This window comes from Macrosteles quadrilineatus, unplaced genomic scaffold (genome assembly GCF_028750875.1).
Source record: "Macrosteles quadrilineatus isolate MER2022 unplaced genomic scaffold, UCM_ALF_1.0 Scaffold_4__1_contigs__length_99947679, whole genome shotgun sequence".
NCBI lineage: Eukaryota > Metazoa > Arthropoda > Insecta > Hemiptera > Cicadellidae > Macrosteles > Macrosteles quadrilineatus.
This window is the reverse complement of record NW_026542597.1, coordinates 50,883,116-50,893,369: the sequence shown is the minus strand read 5'-3', so window position 1 is coordinate 50,893,369 and position 10,254 is coordinate 50,883,116.

The window sequence follows — 10,254 nt, the reverse complement described above, 5'->3', positions numbered from 1 at the left end:
CAGAAGTCTGTCAAAAGCGAGTCGCTGATTTTGTTAGGTTGGTATAGCAGTAAGTTTTATTACCATAGCAATAACATGGCTTCTTATAACTAGGTTGGTATAGCAGTGAGTATTTTTGTCATACTTGAATACTTTTAATACTTTAATAATTTTCTTTGAAATGGCGAACATACAAAGTAGGTATTTTAAGCCAAGTATAATAATAGTTATAGCAATAATATGGCTTCTTATGGACACCCACCTCACGCAAACATGGCGGCTGGCGACACGCATCTTTGACATTCAGTGCTACCTCCAGTTAGAATTATAGCTCAGTGCATTGACTTGACAGAAACATAAACTGAAACTGAAAACGATACGAAACTGAGTGAACAGAAGAACTAAAACTGAATCCAAAGGCGTAAGAATGAAATGAAATCTACGAAAAATGGACCAGTGCATGGGCACCTTTCTCCTCACCCAGGGCCGCACGATTTGTTTTTCAGGAATGAAGGTTTACTAATCGAAAAATTAGTTCTGTTTATTAAATAAAATTACAAATGCCTCAAATTCAATTTTATATTTTTTTATTATGAAATTAAATTGTCATAACCTAACCAAACTAACCAGACTTGCTGATAATGAAAAATCTAATGAAGGTTTAATCGAAAAACCAGTTCTGTTCATAAAAAAAACTATAAATGGCTAAAATTAAATTTTTTATGTTTTAATTATAAAATTAAAATGTCATAACCTAACCGAACTTGCTGATAAATGAAAAAATCCTAGACAAAAAGTTTAGTTCGATTGGAAGGATTCGAACCCGGCCCTCCCGTTTATCAGCCAAGCACTCTATCTACTATGCCACCGGGCACCGAGGCCGAAAACGACCATTTGTATCGTTCCGGTAATGGTGTTCCCTCAGCCAATCAGAAGTCTACAAATGACACTGTTGGCAAAATTAATCTTGAAATAAAAATTCAGCCCCATGCAGGCACACCTTTAACTCCAGGGGCCCTATTTTTGAAATGGTTGACTGTTGAGTTGAGTGTCGAGTCAATCTATTTCCAATCGATTCGAATTTTTGAAACGGTTGACGGTGGACTTATACAACCAAAACTACTCAACACCTATCGAGCTGTTGAGTGGAGGTTGACTGCACTTTCTTCTTCCTCTCTTTCGGCAAAAAATTACTCTTTTTGAGACGACGCCATATTGTTTTGTTACTGCTTTAATTTACTAATTGCGATTTAGAGGTTATGTATTTGTTGTCAATCTATTAGCACCCAATTATGCGTTTGTTTTCTGTAGAATAATCGCATTTTAATTTTATTTACTGTGTCAATACTAGACCATTTAATCAAGGGTTTTATTCTTGTTGGAATGTTTGAAATAGACTAGGCATACTAATTGAACTTATTATAAGATAATTATTGTTATTAGACCTATCATTTAAGGTATTAAAGATTGTGGTAGAGAGAAACAATATCATAGTTTGTTTCAATACTATTCACCTAATAAAGGGATCAAATTAATTTAAGTTACGATATGCTTCCAGTGCAATGGCAAATAGCCGCTTTAACCTAAATAAAAAACAATTAAAATTAACATAAAACAAACCGATGAAGGAAACTAAAATAAGGTGATGTGTTCCGAAATAGAGACGAAGAAAGCAAATAATAATGTATTAAGGATGAGTGTAGGACCTAAAGTAAAGTGCAGCCTATGCCTAAACTTATAACTAGCTACACCCTAAAACAAACATCCATAGTAAATTTTATTTTTATACTTAAGTTTATTACTTTATTTAGTTTACTTTAGTTTATTACTTAAGTTAAGGTACTTTGCAATCACTAAGATTAAGCAAGACATAACCTCAATCTCAATCTCTCAAGAACGGAGTTGACAGTTTACCTCAGTGTCTCGAAATATGGCAGATTGAGATTAGCTGCCAGATTTTAGAGTAAGAAGAGGTTAAATCGAAGTCCGCAAGAACTCTGCTTTGTGATTGGTTCAAAATGACGTCATCTGAATTTTTGACGGTCGTATGCTCTACATTTCCACCACGAGTCTCTCAACTAGTGATTCCCAACTCGCTTCCCAACTGTTGGGTTTCAAAAATACCAAATCATGTTGTTGGTTGAGTTGAGTGCTGACGATTGACTCAACTGTCAACCATTTCAAAAATAGGGCCCCAGGCTACGGCCTGGTAATTGGCAACGTTGCAAGTAGAGTGTTGTCTAGCGCTAGATATTCCATAAGATATCATGGCAGACAGGTGACACCAGATCATTAATTCGCGTATTATTCATTTAAATTTAAATGTATAAACATAAATGTATTGAAAGATTGAAAATAAAATTTAAAGAATTAAAATCAAAACAATCTTTAAATTGAAAATCTATTTTTGTACATTAAAGGAGTTAATATTTTCATGGCACGGTAAACAAGCTTTTGTATTCTTAAGAAATACACAAATTAACACTAGCCGCCTCCAAACAAAACAGCTAGCTGTTACAACCTTACTTGCGATGTTGCCACTTCAAAGGCCGCGGCCTGGAATTAAAGGTGGCCGTGCCTCACCGCCCCGGCGTTCGAAGCTAGAAGTCACTACTATCTGGTTGAACCACCATGGTTGAAAATTAGAGAAAAACATGCCACTGTTTTCAGTGTTTCGTGTTGTCAGGTTGGTGGTGTGATCGGATGGTGGGATGCTCTCAAATTCAATTCATTCTAACCTACCATGCTATATTTGGGATTATTCGTTATTTCATTATTTGATGCGGACTTATATAAAAAAACTTAAGTTTTTACGCGTTAAAACCAGTGTATTTAAAGTTTTTTGGAACATTATCAATTGTTTATTATACTAAATAAATATACTAACTTATTTTCCTCTATTCAAGCTATGATTAATGGTGAAAATAGTCAAGTTCCCTGGTTTGATATTGGTTTAGGCTTGGGTTTGTTTAGCCCATAGAGATGAATGTTTTAGCCATGGCATTTGATTGAAGAACGACCATTGGCTTGATCTTGTCAAAATGGGTTACTCGTACAGTAAATAAATAAACTTATAATGCAATCATAGTTGACATATTTTTGTGTACTATCATAGAAAAAACATACTGTACTATCAACAAATAACAGGATGATTATAACTATCTTGCCTCTCTCAAATCCGACAACATCGTCAGCATCCAACCAACCCCAACCGATCATACGGCCAACCTAACAACACGAAACACTGAAAAGAAAACCAGCAATAATAGTATGGTACGCTTTTTAAACACAGAAAGGTGACTCCAGTTATAATCTATTCATCATCTCAATGGTGACAACACTCATTGGGTAACAACACTGTCAGCGAGTGTTGAATGTAGAAGCTGCTGTTGATCGTTGGCTGTATTTAAAATTCTGCCAAAGAATCCACACCTCTACCTAATCATGAAAAATTAGAGAAAATAGGCCTAGGCTACCCAATTCATATCAAGAAAAAGATAGCAGAAAAGAGACGACTCAGAAGAATTTGGCAAAACTCAAGGAACCCAAATGATAAAGCCAACTTTAACCGAGCAGCACGGAATTCGAAAAGATTATTGTACGACACAAAAAACCGATGGTTTGAATAATATACTCAATCTTTGTCGGCTACGGAAGCTACGGATTACTCGTTAAGGAAAGTCACAAAAAGGCTGAAGCAACCCCAAATTTCAATCCCTCCAATTCGTAAACCGGATTCCAATATAAGACACGAGGCTCTTAGACATCTGTAGAGTAAGTGAACCTTCAATATTTATTTACGAGGCTCGTATAGACTATGATCTGTAGAGTAAGTGAGCCATGTGTTTTAAGAATTACACATTTGGAGGCTCATAGCACAGACAATATAATACATTGTCTGTGCTCATAGTGTCTATGATTTGTAGTGTAGGTGAACCCTAACAAACTTACTCTCTTAGTGTTGGTTATCTATAGTATTGTTTATTTCTTTCCATTACTATTGAACTATTTTATGCTCAATAGATAGATAGAAATGGATAGAGTTATTTTATCACTAAACATACTTTTTACCACCATACGTCAAAATAAGATAATATGCAATTATTGGGTCTGTAGTCTCGTAGGGGGTTGTTCCATACCCTTAAATGAAACTCTTTAGGTTTTAGTATTATATGGATCTTATCAGTAAATTGCCGTTTATTATACTGTAGACCATAAGGCAGATTAAATTTTTACTTGATAAATAAAGTAAGGGTTGTCTTGTCAAGAAAAGCAGTTAGTTAACATTCTTACTTCAAAAAGGGTCTGCTCCCAGAGGGGAGGTAACTGCCCGGTGTCAGACCCGGCACTTCAGGTAGACCACAGTTATGGACGACTGGTAAGCGCCAGCCCCTTAGGGGGAGCCTCCAGTGACATTCCCTCCATTCAGGGTGGGGGGGGGTGTTTAGCTCTCAGTGACGCCGTTAATTCCGCCTCTCCTCAACTACCTGTAACTGTGGTTGTGACTGAGTCCTACCTGTTGTGTTCGACTGACATTTTGTGAGGCATATCCTCGACTTTGGAAGTAGCCTCGTCCTGGGAGGTGAAATACCTAGCCCCCAGAGGGGAGGTAAATGCTCCGTGTTGGTATCGGCATTTTCAAGTTGGCCACAGACATGGTCGACTGGGCATCGGGTCCCAGTGACATTCCTTTATCCAGGATGGAGGGGTGTTTAGCTCTAGGAGAGATGGAAGTACATCATAATCTCTAACCTACCTGTGTCTGTGGTACTTTGGGCTTCGGCCTGCTTGTGGTGTGCGACCAGCATTCAGTGGGCAAATCCTCGACTTTGGAAGTAACCTTTCCTGGAGGTGAAAACGGGCAAGTACCCGCAGCTCACGGGGACACTCAAGGGCAACGTAACTTTCCGCAGTGTGAGGGCAACGGTTTGTAGGTACTTATGCAAACCTATCCCTGTCTCTGAGCACGGACGGTATGGTTATCTTGAGTGTGGGGGGTTCTTCCCGGAACCTCAATTGAGTAAAGGGTGTCGCCACCTCTGGTGGATAGGTTCATCCGGGTGGGTCCCACTTCTATACCTGCCTCCTTTTGGGAAACCCTGATGGCCTGGCAGTGATGTTGGGTCTGACGGGCAAACGAAGTAGATCGGGTGCTGGGTCCGAGCCCGCCAGGGGTATCTGGGGATCTATCGCTCTGGATATCTCTGGTTCCCAGCAATGGGTCAGGCCTCGATCGGGCAGCGGTGTAAATGGGAGATTGGGGTTCCCCCCGTCAGCGTGCTGATGGTCCCCTTCCTCCTGGCTATTGATGGCGGGTTCTGCCTGTCAGGGATGAGATAGGTCCCGAGTGTTGCTTGCACTAAATGCGTCGGGGCGCTCTACTATGGACCTCTAGGTTCCGACCTAGTGGAACCCAGGTGGAGTGACGCTTAAACAAGCAGCCGGAATCCCTGGTTAGGATTGAGGGGCAACCCTCTTTCCGAAGGGTCTGCTTCGGCAGCCGGCGAGCCTGATGACCTTAAGTCATCCGCCCATGATGTGCTAAAGGTTGATGCGTAAGCTTCGGCCTACATCATGGGGCCCGGGTATGTCCTGAAGGATAGGTACCGGGTAAGCAGTCAGGGGGCTTCGGCTCTCATGACAACAAATCTAAATCTAAAAAATCTAAATCTAATGCTCCCATATTATAATAACCTACCATCCTTCCCATATTCTTTTTTGTAAAGTTATAAAAGTATTTTGTTGACATAAAAACTGTTGGCCGAAAACCTTATCGAAAATGACGCACCATAAGATAAGATATACGAATGTTAGCTACGAATGTGGCGAGAGCAATATTAGTAGTGATAAAACAAATTGATGAAGCTCACCTTAAATTAGAAATAAAACTTTCAAAAGGCCCATTTTCTAGTTTTGACCCCCCCCCCCAAAAATCCAACATATGTTAGCTTAGTCATCTGAAAACGACATAACACGTTTTTTAAGTTCTCTAACTCAAAAATTATAGAATGACCAGCAAAGTGTTGAAATCATTTTCAAGGTCAGTAATTAAATATTTTACAAAACCTTCAAGGTGTTTCCCGAAAATCATGCCACTTTCAACCCTAAAAACGCACTACTTAAAAAATATCATATTTTTAAATTTTTAATGTTTTTTTGCAATTAATTATTTCCTACCTAAGTAAATTTGTATTGCAAATAATATTATTAATGCCTACTCTCCTCTGTTTGATCTTCAATGTTTGTAATTCCATGTTTTTTCTCGTAGCTTTACTCCTTGACCCTCAAAACGTAAGTTTAATGTAAAAATTTGTAATCTATACTATTATATAAAAATCTAATGGTGTCTCTCTGTATGTGTGTTACTAATAGGTGCAAAAACTACTAAACCAACTGGGCTTAAATTTTACAAAAATATAGCTACCATACCAAGGACCATTATAGGACTATTCACATTTCGATACTGACCGTAGGCTTTGCCCCTTTGGCTTTAAAAGCTCTGAGGTGAACATTTTAAAAGTAAATATTGATAGGTCTCCATGGCTGCGATGAAAACACTAACAATGTTTGTTTACATTTGCTTTGAAATTTAAATGTAAACAAAAAGAACTGCTAAACTGCATATATCACTGTATATTTCAGACAGCTGATACAAAGAAATTAAATATAATATTTTCCATAACTATGAGGTAGGTTTATTTTGGGAACGCGCCAAGGCGCCACCACGTCAACCCGCCACCAAGTCAACCCGCCATCAAAAAGAAGAAGAAGTTTGAGGTGGCGGGTTGGCGTAGTGGCTCGTTGTCTTGGTGGCACGTTGACTCTAGCGTGCACGACAACCCGCCACCTCGGAAAAATGTGTGGTGGCGGGTTGTCGTGGTGGCACGTTGTCCTGGTGGTGCTTAGACATGTTCATACACGTCAACCAGCCTCCTCTTTAGTGTGGTGGCGGGTTGAAGTGGTGGCTGGTTGACGTCTACGTGCGAGGTGGCGGGTTGACGACACCGAACATTGAGCGTACACGACAACCCGCCACCTCATAAAATAGTGATGGCGGGTTGACGTGGTGGCACGTTGTCGCTTACATGCGAGGTGGCGGGTTGACGAGAGTTAACATGGGGTACACGACAACCCGCCATCTTTGTTGGCAAAAGCCGCTGTTGTCTGTGTATTATAAAATGCATCACTTTTTGCAGTTTACCTGGACTTGTGTTATCTAGTTTACTGTTAAGTTAACTAGACATTAGTTATTGTGAATTCATTAATTTTCGAATCGTTTTCCTAAAAAGATTTGCCATAGACATAAAGTACACGCGCATCCACGCAAGACAATTTTTCCTTTTAATCAACGGTTATTGTTTAAAAAAAATTTTTGTAAGATAAACTCACTACAAATTAACGACTTAGGGTCATTCTAGAATTAAAATAACAATATATGTTATGTTTTCGCATATTTTTATTGACAAAAACATGAAACTTTAATAATTTTGAAAAATAAGTTATTAGTTTCTTAGGATTTTTTGTAGGTGCATAGGCCCTACCTGGTATAATACCCATACTTATTTTCTTTTTTTTACTGCTGAAGCTTCAGTACCTAACTCAATGTCATTATTAAAAAATCATAGTTTTGTGGCAGATGTTTCTAATAGTTTTAAGTTTAAATGTATTAATGTTGCTGATTTGTCTAAAATTGTGTCTTCCTTGTCTTGTAAAACTAGTAAAGATCATCATAAATATATAAGTTTTTATGCGTGCGCACGTGGTGGTAAGTGCGCATAAAAACTTATATATTTATACGCCTAATAAAAAAAATTGTTTATTCACTGGCAATTAAGTAAAATAACTATTCTATTTTTGTTTTTGGTATACGTTTTTATCATCTCATATTAATACGCGAGGACTGTGTTTTGTGAACACTACTCCTCCCTTATTCGTGGACAAATTTCAACGTTTAGGGTGTTAGTGTTAAAAGATTCGACCAATTCGTAGTTTTGCATTAAGGTTTTAGAATTTGAAAGTTCCTACCCTTAAGGGCGTGAGACCCTTTCAAATGACGGGTTTTCACCATGTTAATAATTGAATTACCTATCAATCTTTCTTCCGAAAATAAACTAAAATGTCCAGAAATGCTATTTAAGAGTTAGGTACATTAACTTTCTCTAAATTAACTGAATCAAAGTACAATATATTTAGTGCTAAAGAATATAAATCCAACCGATTTATTTATTGATAAATCCAACCGCGAGGTGGTGGGTTGTCGAGGTGGCACGTTGTCGCCTATGAGCAAGGTGGCGCGTTGACGGCACCGAACACTGAGCGTACACGTCAACCCGCCACCTCGTAAAAGAGTGGTGGCGGGTTGACGGGGTGGCACGTTGTCGCCTACGTACGAGATGGCGGGTTGCCGACATCGAACATGGAGCTTCACGACAACCCGCCACCTCTGATAAAAACTGGTGTTGGCGGGTTGTCGTGGTGGCATGTTGTCGTGGTGGCTCATTGACTTGAGTGTGTACGACAACCCACCACCTCGGAAAATTGTGTAATGGTGGGTTGTCGTGGTGGCCTGTTGTCGGGGTGGCGGGTTGACCTGTACGTACACGTCAACCAACCACCTCGGTTTTTTTGTGGTGGCGGGTTGACGCCTCTGACCAAAACACCGAGGTGGCGGTTTGACGTGGTGGCGCATTGACAGCGACCCGTTTATTTTAATGTAACCTTTTATCATGGATTATTTATTCTAAAACTGTGTCAATGATTATATAGAAAAAAACTGATTCTATAACCGTTGCTGTATCAACTCCGGCTGTGCTTTGGATTTTTCAAAGCGTCTAAGTTATGAAAATAATGTTATTAAAATGGTTTCATGGAAACAGTATGAAAATTACAATGTATAGATGTTTTGTATGAATTTGGAGGCTACTTTAAATAAATCCTAACTACTTAACATGTGTTAGATTAACTTAACATAACTTGCACATCACATTGTTTTTATATGTATATTTAGGTAAATTAAGTTATTGTGTTTTGCTAAACCTATGCTTAAATTTAACTAAAGAATATCATCAATAACTAAATTGTACATCGTTGATTTTTGTTTTCTAAAATCTGTTGTATATGTGTAACCAAATTTAATTATCAAATGGTAATACAAAATACTCGTATTTTATCTTAACATAGCTTTCAGTTCACATTTACTTTATTTGATACTTTTATTATTTGTGTTTTGCCACACCACTGATTAAATTAAACCAAGGAAAATATCATACAACTAAGCAGTACACAGTGTTCTTTAGTTTCTAAAGTAATGAAATATCTGTTACTATGTTTACTTAATGGTAAGTGTGAAAATGTAAAGGCAATGGACGATGGAACTGATTAAAAGAACTGGTTTAAGATGTTTGTTAATATTTTTGTAGAGTAGAATCAGAGATGCAATGAAACATATATTGCTTTGATAATCATATTAGTTTTGTCTGCTGTCTTTAATGCTAAATTATTTGTTTAACCTTTTTTATAGTACCTCTAGATATAGTTTCTTTAATATTTCAAAAGACTGTATTGATAAGGCACAGCAATATTCCTAAAGCTTATAACAGCTTACTTAGTTTTGCTAATGATTTGTAAGTGAAGAAACTGAAGATGGAAGAATTTGTGATTTAAGAAGAGTGAAATTAAAAAAAATGTTCATTTAAATTTAATAATTAGTATTTTTGCAACTTCCAAATTGAAATTTAAAATGTCAATAATAAATTAAAAGATATGTTATTAAGGGAGATGAAGGTAAATCGTGTATGTCAAAGTTGTATTCAAAGATTTGGTCAGTTTTTCTCATATAAGCCTACACAAGATTTAAAATTAATCAAAACCAAAATGGTTGTATCCACTACTTACCAGATTTAAAAGTCATAACTTAAACGTTTCTATTAAGGCTATAAAAGTTGAATTTTGTTTCTAAAAGCATTGGCGGATGTGTAACTGTTATATGCAACAGATGTAAAGATTAAAATGTTTCTATTTTGTGTCCTCTTCCCGTTGCAAAGCACGGGTAGAACAGCTAGTTATTTACTAATTTTACGAACTAATCTACTAATGACGACTAAAATCAGCTAGGGGCCCGCTAGGCGAATGTTTTTATTAGGCCCCTAGGCTAGGGGCCTAATAAAAACATTCGCCTAGCGGGCCAAAAGCCAAAGGAAAGGCGAATGTTTTATATGGTTTTATCTATGGTGATACAAATCAAATATTTTATTCTTCGGTATTTTACGGTCGTGT